Below are 13,816 nucleotides of genomic sequence, written 5' to 3' on the forward strand. Positions count from 1 at the left end.
GGGGGGAGGGGAGTCCCTCAACCTGGCCTGTGCCCTCTCGCAGTCTGGGACCCCTCGGGAGATAACGCCCTGCTGGCTTAGGCCTGCTCCCGGGTGGCAGAGGGCAGGCCCAATCCCTAGATGCAGCCCCTGGTCGGGCTCAGAGCAGGGCCGATTGGGGAGTTGGGGCGCTGCCCCCTGTCATGCACAGAGCAGGGCGATCGGGAGGTTGCCTTGCCACCCTCAGTCACGCTCAGGGTAGGGCCGATTGGGGGGTTGGGGCACCGTCCCCTCTCACACTCAAGGCAGGGTCGATGGGGAGGTTGTGGCGCCACCCCCTGTCACGCACAGAGCAGGGTCCATCAGGGGGGTTGGGGCTCCGTACCCTGTCATGCACAGAGCAGGGCCAATCAGGGGGGTTGGGGCTCCGTACCCTGTCATGCACAGAGCAGGGTCAATCAAGGGGTTGGGGGGCTCCCCCCTGTCATGCACAGAGCAGTGCCGATCAGGGGGTTGAGGAGCTCCCCACTGTCACTCACAGAGTAGGGCTGATAGGGGAGTTGGGGCACCGCCCCCTGTCACACTCAGGACAGGGCCGATCAGGTGGTTGGGGCGCCACCACTCTCACACCAGGGCAGGGCCGATGGGGAGGTTATGGCTCTACCCCATCACACACAGAGCAGGGCCCGTGGGGGGGGTGGGCGCTGCACCCTGTCACACACAGAGCAGGGCTGATCAGGGGGTTGGGGCGCCTTTCCCTGTCACGAACAGAGCAGGGCGGATAGGGAGGTTGTGGCAATGCCCCCTGTCACGCTGATCCCGGTGCCGGGAGGCCTCTCGGCTCCGCTGATCCTAGTGCTGGGAGACATATTACCCTTTTACTATATAGGATAGAGGCCTGGTGCATGGGTGGGGCTGGCTGGTTTACCCTGAAGGGTGTCCTGGATCAGGGTGGGGGTCCCCACTGGGGTGCCTGGCCAGCCTGGGTGAGAGGATGATGGCTGTTTGCAGCTGGTCACACACCCTTCAGGGTGGGGGTCCCCACTGGGGTGCCCAGCCAGTCTGGGTGAGGGGCTGAGGGCTGTTTTCAGGCCGACTGAAGCTCCCAACTGCTCCTTTTTTTCTTTTCTTTTCTTTTTTTTTTTTATTCTGGGCCAGCTTTAGCTCTGGCTCCAGCTCTGAGGCTTCTGCTGCTGAAAGAAGGTATCTGGTTTGTTTCGGTTCTATAATCGAAACACTGTATAACTCCAGCTCTGAGATCCCGGCCTCACTGAAAGCAGGTTTCTGGGTTTTTGTTTAGCTTCTATATTCGTTACAATGTTTCTTTTTTTTTTATTGCTTAAAGTATTACAAAGGGTATTACATATGTGTCTATTTTATCCCCCCGCCCTAGACAGTCCCCCAGCCTCCCCTATCCCCCAGTGTCTTATGTCCATTGGTTATGCTTATATGCATGCATACAAGTCCTTTAGTTGATCTCTTACCCCCCTACCTCCTGCCCCTCAACCCTCCCCGGCCTTCCCGCTGCAGTTTGACAATCTGTTTGAGGCAGCTCTGCCTCTGTATCTATTATTGTTCAAAAGTTTATAATGGTCTCTATTATCCATGAATGAGTGAGATCATGTGGTATTTTTCCTTCTCTGACTGGCTTATTTCACTTAGCACAATGCTCTCCAGTTCCATCCATGACGTTGCAAATGGTAAGAGTTCCTTCCTTTTTAGGGCAGCATAGCATTCCATCGTGTAGATGTACCACAGTTTTCTAATCCATTCATCTACTGATGGGCACTTAGGCTGTTTCCAGATCTTAGCTATGGTGAATTGTGCTGCTATGAACATATGGGTGCATATATCTTTTTTGATTGGTGTTTCTGGTTTCCTGGGATATATTCCTAGAAGTGGGATCACAGGGTCAAATGGGAGTTCCATTTTTAGTTTTTTGAGGAAACTCCATACTGTCTTCCACAGTGGCTGCACCCGTCTGCATTCCCACCAGCAGTGCACAAGTGTTCCTTTTTCTCCACATCCTCTCCAGCACTTGTCGTTTGTTGATTTGTTGATGATAGCCAGTCTGACAGGTGTGAGAAGGTACCTCATTGTTGTTTTGATTTGCATCTCTCGGATGATTAGTGACTTTGAGCATATTTTCATATGTCTCTTGGCTTTCTGAATGTCCTCTTTTGAAAGGTGTCTATTTAGGTCCTTTGCCCATTTTTTGATTGGATTGTTTATCTTCCTTTTGTTAAGTTGCATGAGTTCCCTATAAATGTTGGAGATTAAACCCTTATCAGTGATAACATTGGCAAATATGTTCTCCCATGCAGTGGGTTTTCTCGTTGTTTTGTTCATGGTTTCTTTTGCTGTGCAGAAGCTTTTTATTTTGATGTAGTCCCATTTGTTTATTTTCTCTTTAGTTTCCAATGCCCTAGGAGCAGTATCGGTGAAGAAATTGCTTCGGCATAGGTCTGAGATTTTGTTGCCTTTGGATTCTTCTAGTATTTTTATGGTTTCCCGTCTTACATTTAAGTCCTTTATCCATTTTGAGTTTATTTTTGTGTGTGGTGTAAGTTGGTGGTCTAGTTTCATTTTTTTTGCATGTATCTGTCCAATTTTCCCAACACCATTTATTGAAGAGACTATCTTGACTCCATTGTATGTTCTTGCCTCCTGTGTCAAATATTAATTGAGCATATTGGTTCGGGCCGATTTCTGGGCTCTCTATTCTATTCCGTTGATCTATATGCCTATTCTTGTGCCAGTACCAGGCAGTTTTGAGAACAGTGGCTTTGTAATACAGCTTGATATCTGGTATTGAGATCCCACCTACTTTGTTCTTTTTCAGGATTGCTGCAGCTATTCGGGGTCTTTTTTTATTCCAGATGAATTTTTGGAGAGTTTGTTCTCGATCTCTGAAGTATGCCATTGGTATTTTAATGGGAAGTGCGTTGAATTTATAGATTGCTTTGGGTAGTATGGACATTTTAATGATGTTGATTCTACCAATCCATGAACACGGTATGTTCTTCCATCTGTTTGTGTCTTCCTCTATCTCTTTTTTCAATGTCCTGTAGTTTTCTGAGTAGAGGTCTTTTACCTCTTTAGTTAAGTTTATTCCTAGGTAGCTTAATTTTTTTGGTGCGATGGTAAACGGGATTGTTTTTATAATCTCTCTTTCTGAAAGTTCACTATTGGTGTATAGAAATGCCTCAGATTTCTTGGGGTTAATTTTGTATCCTGCTACATTGTCAAATTCATGTATTATTCTAGTAGCTTTTGGATGGAGTCTCTAGGGTTTTGTATGTATAATATCATGTCGTCTGCAAATAAGGACAGTTTTACTTCCTCTTTTCCAATTTGGATGCCTTTTATTTCTTCTTCTTGCCGAATTGCAATGGCTAACACTTCCAGTACTATGTTGAACAGGAGTGGTGAGAGGGGGCATCCCTGTCTTGTTCCTGTTCTTAGGGGAAATGGTGTTAGTTTTTGTCCATTGAGTATGATGTTGGCTGTGGGCCTGTCATATATGGCTTTTATTATTTTGAGGTATGATCCTTCTACTCCCACCTTGCTGAGAGTTTTTATCAAAAATGGGTGTTGAATTTTGTCAAATGCTTTTTCTGCATCAATTGATATGACCATGTGGTTTTTTTCTTTCAGTTTGTTTATGTGATGTATCACGTTTATTGATTTGCGGATATTGTACCATCCTTGCATCCCTGGGATAAATCCTACTTGGTCGTGGTGTATGATTTTTCTGATGTACTGCTGGATCCGATTTGCTAAGATTTTGTTGAGGATTTTGGCATCTATGTTCATGAGGGATATTGGCCTGTAATTCTCTTTCATTGTGTTGTCTTTACCTGGTTTTGGTATTAGGGTGATGCTGGCTTCATAGAATGAGCTTGGAAGTGTTCCTTCCTCTTGAATTTTTTGTAGTAGTCTGAGGAGGATAGGTTTTAGTTCTTCCTTGAATGTTTGGTAAAACTCCCCTGTGAAGCCGTCTGGTCCTGGGCTTTTGTTTGCTGGAAGCTTTTTGATGACTGCTTCAATTTCTTCCATAGTTATTGGCCTGTTGAGATTTTTAGATTCTTCCTGATTGAGTTTTGGAATGTTGTAGTTTTCTAGGAATTTGTCCATTTCCTCCAGGTTGTCTAGTTTGTTGGAGTAGAGCTGTCCATAGTATTTTTTAACAATCATTTGTATTTCTGTGGGGTCTGTTGTTATTTCGCCTCTATCGTTTCTGATTTTGTTTATTTGGGTCCTCTCTCTTTGCTTCTTGGTGAGTCTGGCTAGAGGTTTGTCAATCTTGTTTATCCTTTCAAAGAACCAGCTCTTGGTTTCATTGATTTTCTGTATTGTTTTTTTGGTCTCTATGTCATTTATTTCTGCTCTAATCTTTATTATCTCCTTCCTTCTGCTCACTCTGGGGTTTTCCTGTTGCTCTCTTTCTAATTCTTTGAGTTGTAGAGTTAGCTGATTTACTACCATTTTTTCTTGTTTTTTTGAGATAGGCCTGTAGAGCTATAAACTTCCCTCTCAGGACTGCTTTCATTGTGTCCCATAGGTTTTGGATTGTTGTGTTTTCATTGTCATTAGTTTCCAGGATGTTTTGAATTTCTTCTTTGATTTCATTGGTAACCCAATCAATATTTAATAGCATGCTATTTAGCTTCCAGGTGTTTGAGTATTTTGGGTTGTTTTTATTGTAGTTTATTTCTAATATTATGCCATCGTGGTCTGCGAAGATGCTTTTTATGATTTCCATCTTCTTGAATTTGGGGATACTTTGCTTGTGACCCAATATATGGTCTATTTTTGAATATGTGTCATGAGCACTTGAGTAGAATGTATATTCCGTGGCACTGGGGTGAAGTGTTCTGAAGATGTCTATTAAGTCCATCTGATCTAGTGAGTCATTTAGGATTGCTGTATCTTTGCTGATTGTTTGTCTAGAGGACTTATCCAGTGCTGTCAGTGGTGTATTAAAGTCCCCTACTATGATTGTATTGTTGTTGATCTCTCCTTTGATATCTTCCAGGAGTTTTTTTTATGAATTTGGGTGCTCCTGCATTGGGTGCACATATGTTTACCAGGGTTATATCTTCTTGTTGACTTGATCCCTTTAGTATTATGAAGTGGCCTTCCTTATCTCTTGTTATGGCCTTCACTTTGAGGTCTATTTTGTCCGATATAAGTATTGCTACCCCAGCTTTCTTTTCCTTTCCATTTGCCTGAAAGATATTTTTCCATCCTTTCACTTTCAGTCTGTGTGAGTCCCTTCTAATGAGGTGGGTTTCTTGTAGACAGCAAATATATGGGTCATGTTTTTTTATCCATTCAGCCACTCGATGTCTTTTGTTTGGAGCATTTAGTCCGTTTACGTTTAAAGTTATTATTGAAAGGTACTTGTTTGTAGCCATTTCTTTTTTTGTGTGGCTGTTTTCTTTCTGAGCTTTTTATTATTTTTATACCAGTCCCTTTAGCATTCCTTGCATTGCTGACTTGGTGGTGATAAACTCCCTTAGCCTTTTTTTGTCTGTGAAGCTTCTTATTTCCCCTTCAAGTTTGAATGATAGCCTTGCTGGATAGAGTATTCTTGTATTCAGTCCTTTGCTTTGCATCACTTTGTAAATTTCTGTCCATTCTTTTCTGGCCTGATGTGTTTCTGTTGAGAAATCATTTGACAATCTAATGGGAGATCCCTTGTATGTAACTTTCCGTCTCTTTCTTGCAGCCTGTAAGATTCTCTCTTTGTCCTGAACATTTGCCATGGTAATTATGATGTGTCTTGGTGTGGGTCTTTTCGGGTTCACCTTGTTTGGGACTCTCTGGGCTTGTGTGACTTTTTTCTTCCCCACCTCAGGGAAGTTTTCTGATATTATTTCTTCTAATAAGTTTTCTAATCCTTGTTCATCCTTCTGTTGTTCTGGTACCCCTATTATTCGTATGTTGTTTTGTTTCATGTTGTTCCAAAGCTCCCTTAGGCTCTCCTCCTATCTTTTAATTTTTTTCTCCAATTGCAGTACATTTTGGGTGTGTTTTGCTTCCTTGTCTTCTAAATCACTAATTCGGTCCTCCGCTTCTCCTAGTCTACTGTTGATACTTTCAATGGAGTTTTTCATTGCAGCTATATCACTCTTCATTTCTTCTTGGGTCTTACTTAAGTTGTTGATTTTTTCATCTGTTTCTTCTAGCTTCTTCCATATGTTATCGATTTTTTCATCTGTTTCTTCTTGCTTCTTGCAGAGGTTGTCGATTTTTTCTTCCATCCGGTTTATGCACTCTAGGACCCTAATTCTGAATTCTTTTTCTGTCATGTTGCATGCCTCTGTATTACTTAGCTGCTTTTCTGGAGAGTCCTCCTTCTCTTTCCTTTGGGGGTTTCTTTGTCTACCCATGTTTGATCTCACTGACATATCTAGATGTTGAGTCGTTCAGTGGTTGCTCCCTTGGTGGCAGTGACTCCTTGGTCTGTGGTTGCTCTTCGGGTGGTTGCAGTAGCAGCTGCTCTTCAGTTGGCAGCAGCTCCTCTGGTGGGTGCTGTTCCCAGCTGAAGTGGCTCTTCTGGCTGGTGGGGCGAGGTTTCATGTACAGCTGCTGTTCCTCAGCAGAGGGTGTGGTGCTCTGGAGGTTGCTGTAGCTTCGATCTGCAGCTGAGCAATTTCGCCAATTCGGGGTGGATGCTATTAGTTTCAGCTGCTCACTCCATTTGCTCCGGGACACGACCTGGGACACGTCTGCCTATATCGCCGCCATCTTCCCTTCTCCGTTACAATGTTTCTTAAACTGCAGGCTCAGAGGCCGGCAAAGCAGGTGGGGAGCGTTGGTTTCCTCTGCTACTGAAGCAAGCAAGCCTCATGTTAGTTTCAAGCTGCCTGGCTGCCGGCCACCATCTTGGCTGGCAGTTAATTTGCATATATTGCTGATTAGCCAATGGGAAGGGTAGTGGTCGTATGCCAATTACCATGTTTCTCTTTTATTAGATAGGATTATTATTTATTAACCATTGTATTATTTTCTATATGAGCAACTGCCCCACCGTGTATAGTATCCCATTTAAAATTTCTATCTACTTAATTATTTATGCTTTTGTCTGCATTCAATTGAAATTTTGAATGCATACTATGTGCCAGGTACTGTTGTTAGGGCCAGAGAAGTAGTGATGAATGAGACAAAGTTCTAGGCTTCATGGAACTTACATTGTAGTGGGAGGAGTGGCAACAAATAAAACAAGTAAAATATATAGCCTTGTAAAAAGTACTTATAGAAAAATAAATCAAGGGAATGGATGACAAAGGAGGTGGTATTTTAGAAGTAGTGGTAGAAAGGATAAGACATATCAATCAAGACCCAAATGAAGTGGGGAGCTTGCCAAGGAGATATCAGGCAGGGAGCATGGATATAGGGAAAGGAGAGCTTTCGAGGCAGAGAGGGCAGCAAGTGCAAAGTCCCCAAGCTGGGAAGAGCATGGTTGGTCTACAAGAACAACACAAAGTTAGTGTGTCTAGAGGAGAGTTACTCAGGGAACAGATCTTGTAAGCCATCGTAAGATGTATAGATTTTTTTAGTAAGATGGGGAGGCCATTGGGTTTTGAACATAGGAGTGACATAATTTGATTTGTGTTATAAAAGGATCACTTTGACTTCTGTGTTGTGAATAGAATATAGGCTGGCAAGGGTAGAACCAGGGAGATGAGTTAGGACAGTGGTTCTCAACCTTCCTAATGCCACGACCCTTTAATACAGTTTCTCATGTTGTGGTGACCCCCAACCATAAAATTATTTTCGTTGCTACTTCATAACTGTAATGTTGCTACTGTTATGAATCGTAATGTAAATATCTGATATGCAGGATGTATTTTCATTGTTACAAATTAAACATAATTAAAGCGTAGTGATTAATCACAAAAACAATATGTAATTATATATGTGTTTTCTGATGGTCTTCGGCAACCCCTGGGAAAGGGTCGTTCAACCCCCAAAAGGGTCGCGACCCACAGGTTGGTGACCCACATGTTGAGAACCACTGAGTTAGGAGAATATTACATTAATCCAGGTGAGAGATCATAGTGTTTAGGATGGTGGTGGAGAAGGTAAGAAGGGGTACAATTATGAGTATATTTTGAAGAGAAAGCCAAAAGGATTTTGCTAATAGATTAGATGTGGGATGTGAGGAAAAGAGATAAACCAAAGAGAATCAGAAGCAGAATTAGGGTTAAAGTCATGGCTGATGTATTTTGGCTTGAGTAACTGGAAGGACAGTTTTCCATCAACTAAAATGGGGCATGCTGGGGTGGAACAAATTTCTAAGGAAAAATCAGGGGTTCAGCATTGAACATATTAAGTCCGAGACATCTATTAGACATCTAAGTTGAGATGTCAAGAAGGCAGTTTGGTATATGATCTGGAATATAGGGGAGATATTAGGTCTAGAGTGATAAGTTTAGAAGTCATCAGCATTATTAGTGATAATTAAAATCACGATACTAGATGAACTCATGGGGGGAATGAATATAGAAAAGAAAAGAAAAGAGGTATAAGAGCCCTTGAGTACTTAAGTATCATCTTGTCCATTTTGTTCTTGTGCAATTAAGTTTTTTGGATATAAGTGGTGGACTGTATTTTTTCCCTGTTCAGTTTGGTATTTTCTCCTTTTGTTAATGTCAGTGTGTTTTCCTGTAGTTTTTGTTGGACACACCACTATGCCCCTTGTCTCTGCCACCCTCAGCCTCTCATAGGTATGTTGATTAATATGCTCATCTGCAGTCAGACCAGTCCCAGTTCCCAAAACAATTCATACTGGAAGCATGAAGAGTTTCAGAAATATTAAGATCTTCCTCAGTGGAGCTTAGGATGGAGTTGCTGTCCTTGTTGACTCAGAATAGAATTCCCTTCTCCAGGACTCTGCATGCCATTGCCAGGAGGAAAGGACAAGCCCTGAACACCTACCCATTTCTCCCTATTAACACTCACAGACTTTTCACCACTATCTGCCTTAAATTCACCAGAACTAAGCTCCTTATGCCCTTCAACTTTGTTTATGTTAGTAATCACAAGAACCCTGGAACTCCTTGGTCACTGCCTACACATCTCATGTTCTAATCCCATACAATTTTGTGTATTTACCTAACCTATCCCCACCTCTTAGACCTCTCCAGATCCTGAAATCCTTCTACTATGTCCTCTGGAACCATAATCCTGGTTTGCCCAAGACAATTCCAGTTTATGCATGGTGTGCTACTGTCCTGGCCAGTTTAACATTTGTCATTCTCAAAAGTGTCCCAGATTAGATGATAAATGTATATAGTGACCCTATTCAGAATGCAAAATCTCCAGCAAAATCCCCTATATATTTTTTATTTTTATTTTATTTTTTTATCCCTATATATTTTTTAAAGTTTTATTTTATTTTTTAAAAATCCCCTATGTCTTTTCCCTGTTTACTGACTGCTTCCCCCATTTTCTTGATCTGACTGAAATCTGGATCTATCCAAGGGCCTTACAGCCTTCTTAAGCGGTGGTTATTTTTTCTTCCACAGCTTGAGGCCCTCAATGCCACTTCCAAATCACCCTCCCTTTCACCTCCCTAAAAATCCCTATCTTTGAATTCCCTGTCACAGGATATATTATATATAATATAATTAATTACATATAATATACAAAATTATATATATTTGTAGCCTACCTTGTGGTAGTTATCTATAGACCAACAGGTGCCCATGCCGTTTCTCAAAGATTTTATCTTGTCTCACTGTCACTATCTCCAATTATTCATGTTTTAATTCTTCATGATTTCAATATCTCAATACCTGATCCTTCCAACACCCTAGCCTAGCCTGTTAGGTCCTTGAAATCCTCTCTTCCACTTTTGTTCTCCACCTAACTGCAGTCCCTTCCCTCTATCTCATCATTACTAATAACTCCTACCCACTCCTATATCCATGTAGCTGAACATAGCTGGAGAAAAACACAAATGACACTCTTTGCTTTAAATTCAAGACCATGAACCTGAAGTGGGCACTTAATGTCATCAGGAAATAACATAATATTATCCCAGTCCATTTACTCTCCCGGTTTCCTAGACAACTATTTCATATCTTTTCCTCTCCCTTCAAGCCTTTAACACAGCGGTTCTCAACCTGTGGGCCGAGACTCCTTTGGCAGTTGAACGACCCTTTCACAGGGGTCTCCTAAGACCATCCTGCATATCAGATATTTACATGACGATTCATAACAGTAGCAGCATTACAGTTATGAAGTAGCAACGAAAATAATTTTATGGTTGGGGGTCACCACAACATGAGGAACTGTATTTAAAGGGCCAGAAGGTTGAGAACCACTGCCTTAACACCTCTGCACTGGTCCTCTCTCTCAGTTCATGACCTTGCTTCTGATTTCACTTAGAAAAGAGGCAATCAGAAGACAAAGCTGACAAATTTCTACCACTGCATCTATGCACCTACCTAAATCTATGTATATAATTAACCGTTTCTGCTATGACTATGGCCGAACTATCTCTGCTCCTAGCTAAGGCCATGCCCCACCACATACTTGTTTACTAGATTCCATCTTCTCTGGCAACTCTTTCCTCTCTTGCCCATCCTATATAATAAAAGCCTTTATAGCCCTGACCGGTTTGGCTCAGTGGATAGTGTCGGCCTGCGAACTGAAGGTTCCCAGGCTCAATTCCGATCAAGGGCATGTACCTTGGTTGCAGGCACATTCCCAGTTGGGGGTGGGCAGGAGGCAGCTGATCGATGTTTTTCTCTCATCGATGTTTCTGGCTCTCTATCCCTCTCCCTTCCTCTCTGTAAAAAATCAAATATATATATATATATATTAAAGCCTTTATATGTCTGACCCTTTGTTTGACCATTCAACCAGTTGCTATGACATGCACTGACCACCAGGGGGAAGACCAGTAAAGTTAGCTTGCTGCTGGGGTCCAGCTGATTGGGACTGGGCGAGACAGGCTGGACATGCCCTGGAGCCCTCCCATGGTCTCTCCCTGGCCCCGATGGTGCACCGGTAGGATCCCTCTGCTTGGCCTGCGGGGATCGGGCTGAAATCAGCTCTCTGACATCCCCTGAAGGGTCCCGGATTGTGAGAGGGCACAGGCCAGGCTGAGGGACCCCACCAGTGCACAAATCTGTGCACCAGGCCTCTAGTCAATTATAAATTCTTCTTTTTGCCTCTACAGGTTCTTTCGCATCACCTTCAACCATTGTATTATTGCTCCCACTAAAAAATTTAAAAGGTCTTCTTCCGAGCCACCTTCCCTAGCCCACCAGGCACCCTATTTCTTTTTTTTTTTATCCTCACCCGAGGATATTTTTCCACTGATTTTAGAGAGAGTGGAAGAGAGAGGGAAAGACAATGTAAGAGAAACTTTGATGTGAGAGAAAGACATGGATTGGTTGCCTCCTGCATGGGCCCTGACCAGGGCCTAGGTGGAATTGAACCCAGGGCCCTTAGGTCCACAGACCGACGCTATATCCACTGAGTAAAACCGGCTAGGGCCCTATTTCTTTAAAAAATATATATTTTATTGATTTCAGAGAGGAAGGAAGAGGGAGAGATAGAAACATCAATGATGAGAGAGAATCATTGATCAGTTGTCTCCTGCACATTCCACACTGGGGATCAAGCCCCCATGGGGGGCATGTGCCCTGACTGGGAATTGAAGCTTGACCTCCTGCTTCCTAGGTCCATCCTCAACCCCTGAGAAACACCAGATAGGCACCCATCCCATTTTTTTGTTCCTCTTTACAGCAAAATCCTCACTAGAATTATTTTTATCGATGTCTATCTACAATTCCTCTTTTCTCATCCTTTAAAAAAAACTTTTTATTTTGAAATAATTATAGATTCACAGGAAGTTGTGAAAGTACTACAGAGAGGTCCTTTGTAGATACCACCCCCCACATAGTTACATGTTACAAACTATAGTATAATTTCTAACCCAGGATATTGACATTGGTACAAAGTGTGTTAATAACTCAATGCCATTTTATCACATGTGTAGATTTGTGTGACCACCACTGCAATCAAGATATGAACTGTTCCATCACCCTCCTGATAGTCACACCCTCCCCCACCCTCCACCATCCCTAACTCCTGGCAATCACTAATCTGTTCTCCATCTCTATAATTTTCTCATTTAGAAAATGTTAAGTAAATGGAATCCTGTAATATGTGACCTTTTGAGATTGTTTTTTACACTCACTATAATGTCTTGGAGATCCATTTAAGTTACTGCATGCATCAATAACTTTTTCCCTTCCCCCCCTCCCCGCCATGTTTTATACAAAAACAGTGTGGGGGCACTGCACCAGGGGAGGGGCAGCAGTGGCATCCAAAGGGCTGGCTACAAATGGGTGGTGATGCCTTCAGTGTCCAAGACAATGTTGGGCTTGGTGCTGATCTTCTTATCCAGCTCATGACACTCCATGGTTGCTGAGGTGAAAGCAGAGGTTGAGAAGCCAGGGTGGTAAAGGTCTACATGGCACATCTGCCAGGGTGTGTTGGGCCCACAGCACACTGGTTGGTGGGTTCTGCATCATCAGCAGCCAAAGGTAGGCCTTCTCCTGCTTGGGCAGCAGGAGTCAGATGCCAGTGGTCCAGTGTGATGAACCATGTGATGTGCTTTTTCTCCCACATCACTGATTTTTGCTGGGAACCTAGGTGGCCCACCACACAGTGCCTTGCAGAACATGTTCACGTGGGCACCCATGTGGAAATCTGCCCATCACAGTAAGCACATATCCAAGAAACTGTCCTTGGTTTACGTCATGACATTTTGGTCTCGGGGAGACATCTTGAAGGCCAGTTGGACGTTGTTCACTGTGAAGTCCATGCAGTACACCTTTGAGGGGCTTGGTGTCCCGGTATCTGAGACTCAGCATTTTGCTGTCCTCTTGGTAGTGTAGCAGGGAGATGCTGTTCATGATGGCTGTGATGAGGATGAAGTGCTTCATGGCCATCATCTGTTGGAACTATAACTGGGTGTCAAGGAAGGCCATGTCCCTCAGCTCACTGGCCCTAGGTTCCACAGGACCTACACCAGCTAGCAGTTGCAGTGACAGAGGGTGGTTAAGGGCCCCTTCTGTTCCTTCTCATACAGGACCTTGAACTTATTCTTAGACATATGGTAAGTATATCGGTAGTTTAAGAAACTGCTCAACTATTTTCCAGAATGGCTTACCATTTTGCATTCCCACCAGAAATGCAGGAAGCATAGTTTTTCTATATCCTTGCCAGCATTTGGTATTATCACATTCATTTTTAGTTTTAGCAGTTCTAGTAGGTGTGTAGTGATATCACAGCCTTAATTTGCGTTTCCCTAAAGGTTAGTCATGTTGAGCATCTTTTTATGTTTATCTTCTACATATCCTCTTCAATAAAATACTTCTTCATGTCTTTTGCTCCTTTTCTAATTGGATTGGTTGTTTTCTTTTACTGTTCAATTTTGTGTGTTCTTTATATATTCCATACTTTTAGCGCTTGAAAAATGTTGTGCCACTTCCTTCTGGCCTCCATGGTTTCAGATGAAAAATATGCCTTCATTCAAGTAGTGCCCCCCAGCCCCCCAACCAAGTAAGATGTCATTTCTCACTTGGTGCTTTCAAGACTTTGTCTTTAGTTTTCAAAAGTTTAATTATGCTGTATCTTGGCATGGATTTCTTTGGGTTTATTGTTTGTGACTTTCTGAGCTATTGAATCTGTAGGTTTATGTCTTTTCTCAAATCTTGGACATTTTTAGTCATCGTATTTTTCAGTTCTAAAATTTCCATTTGGTTCTCCTTTATATCATTTATTTATATGCCGAGACGATGTT

This window comes from Myotis myotis, unplaced genomic scaffold (assembly GCF_014108235.1).
Source record: "Myotis myotis isolate mMyoMyo1 unplaced genomic scaffold, mMyoMyo1.p scaffold_m19_p_4, whole genome shotgun sequence".
Lineage (NCBI taxonomy): Eukaryota > Metazoa > Chordata > Mammalia > Chiroptera > Vespertilionidae > Myotis > Myotis myotis.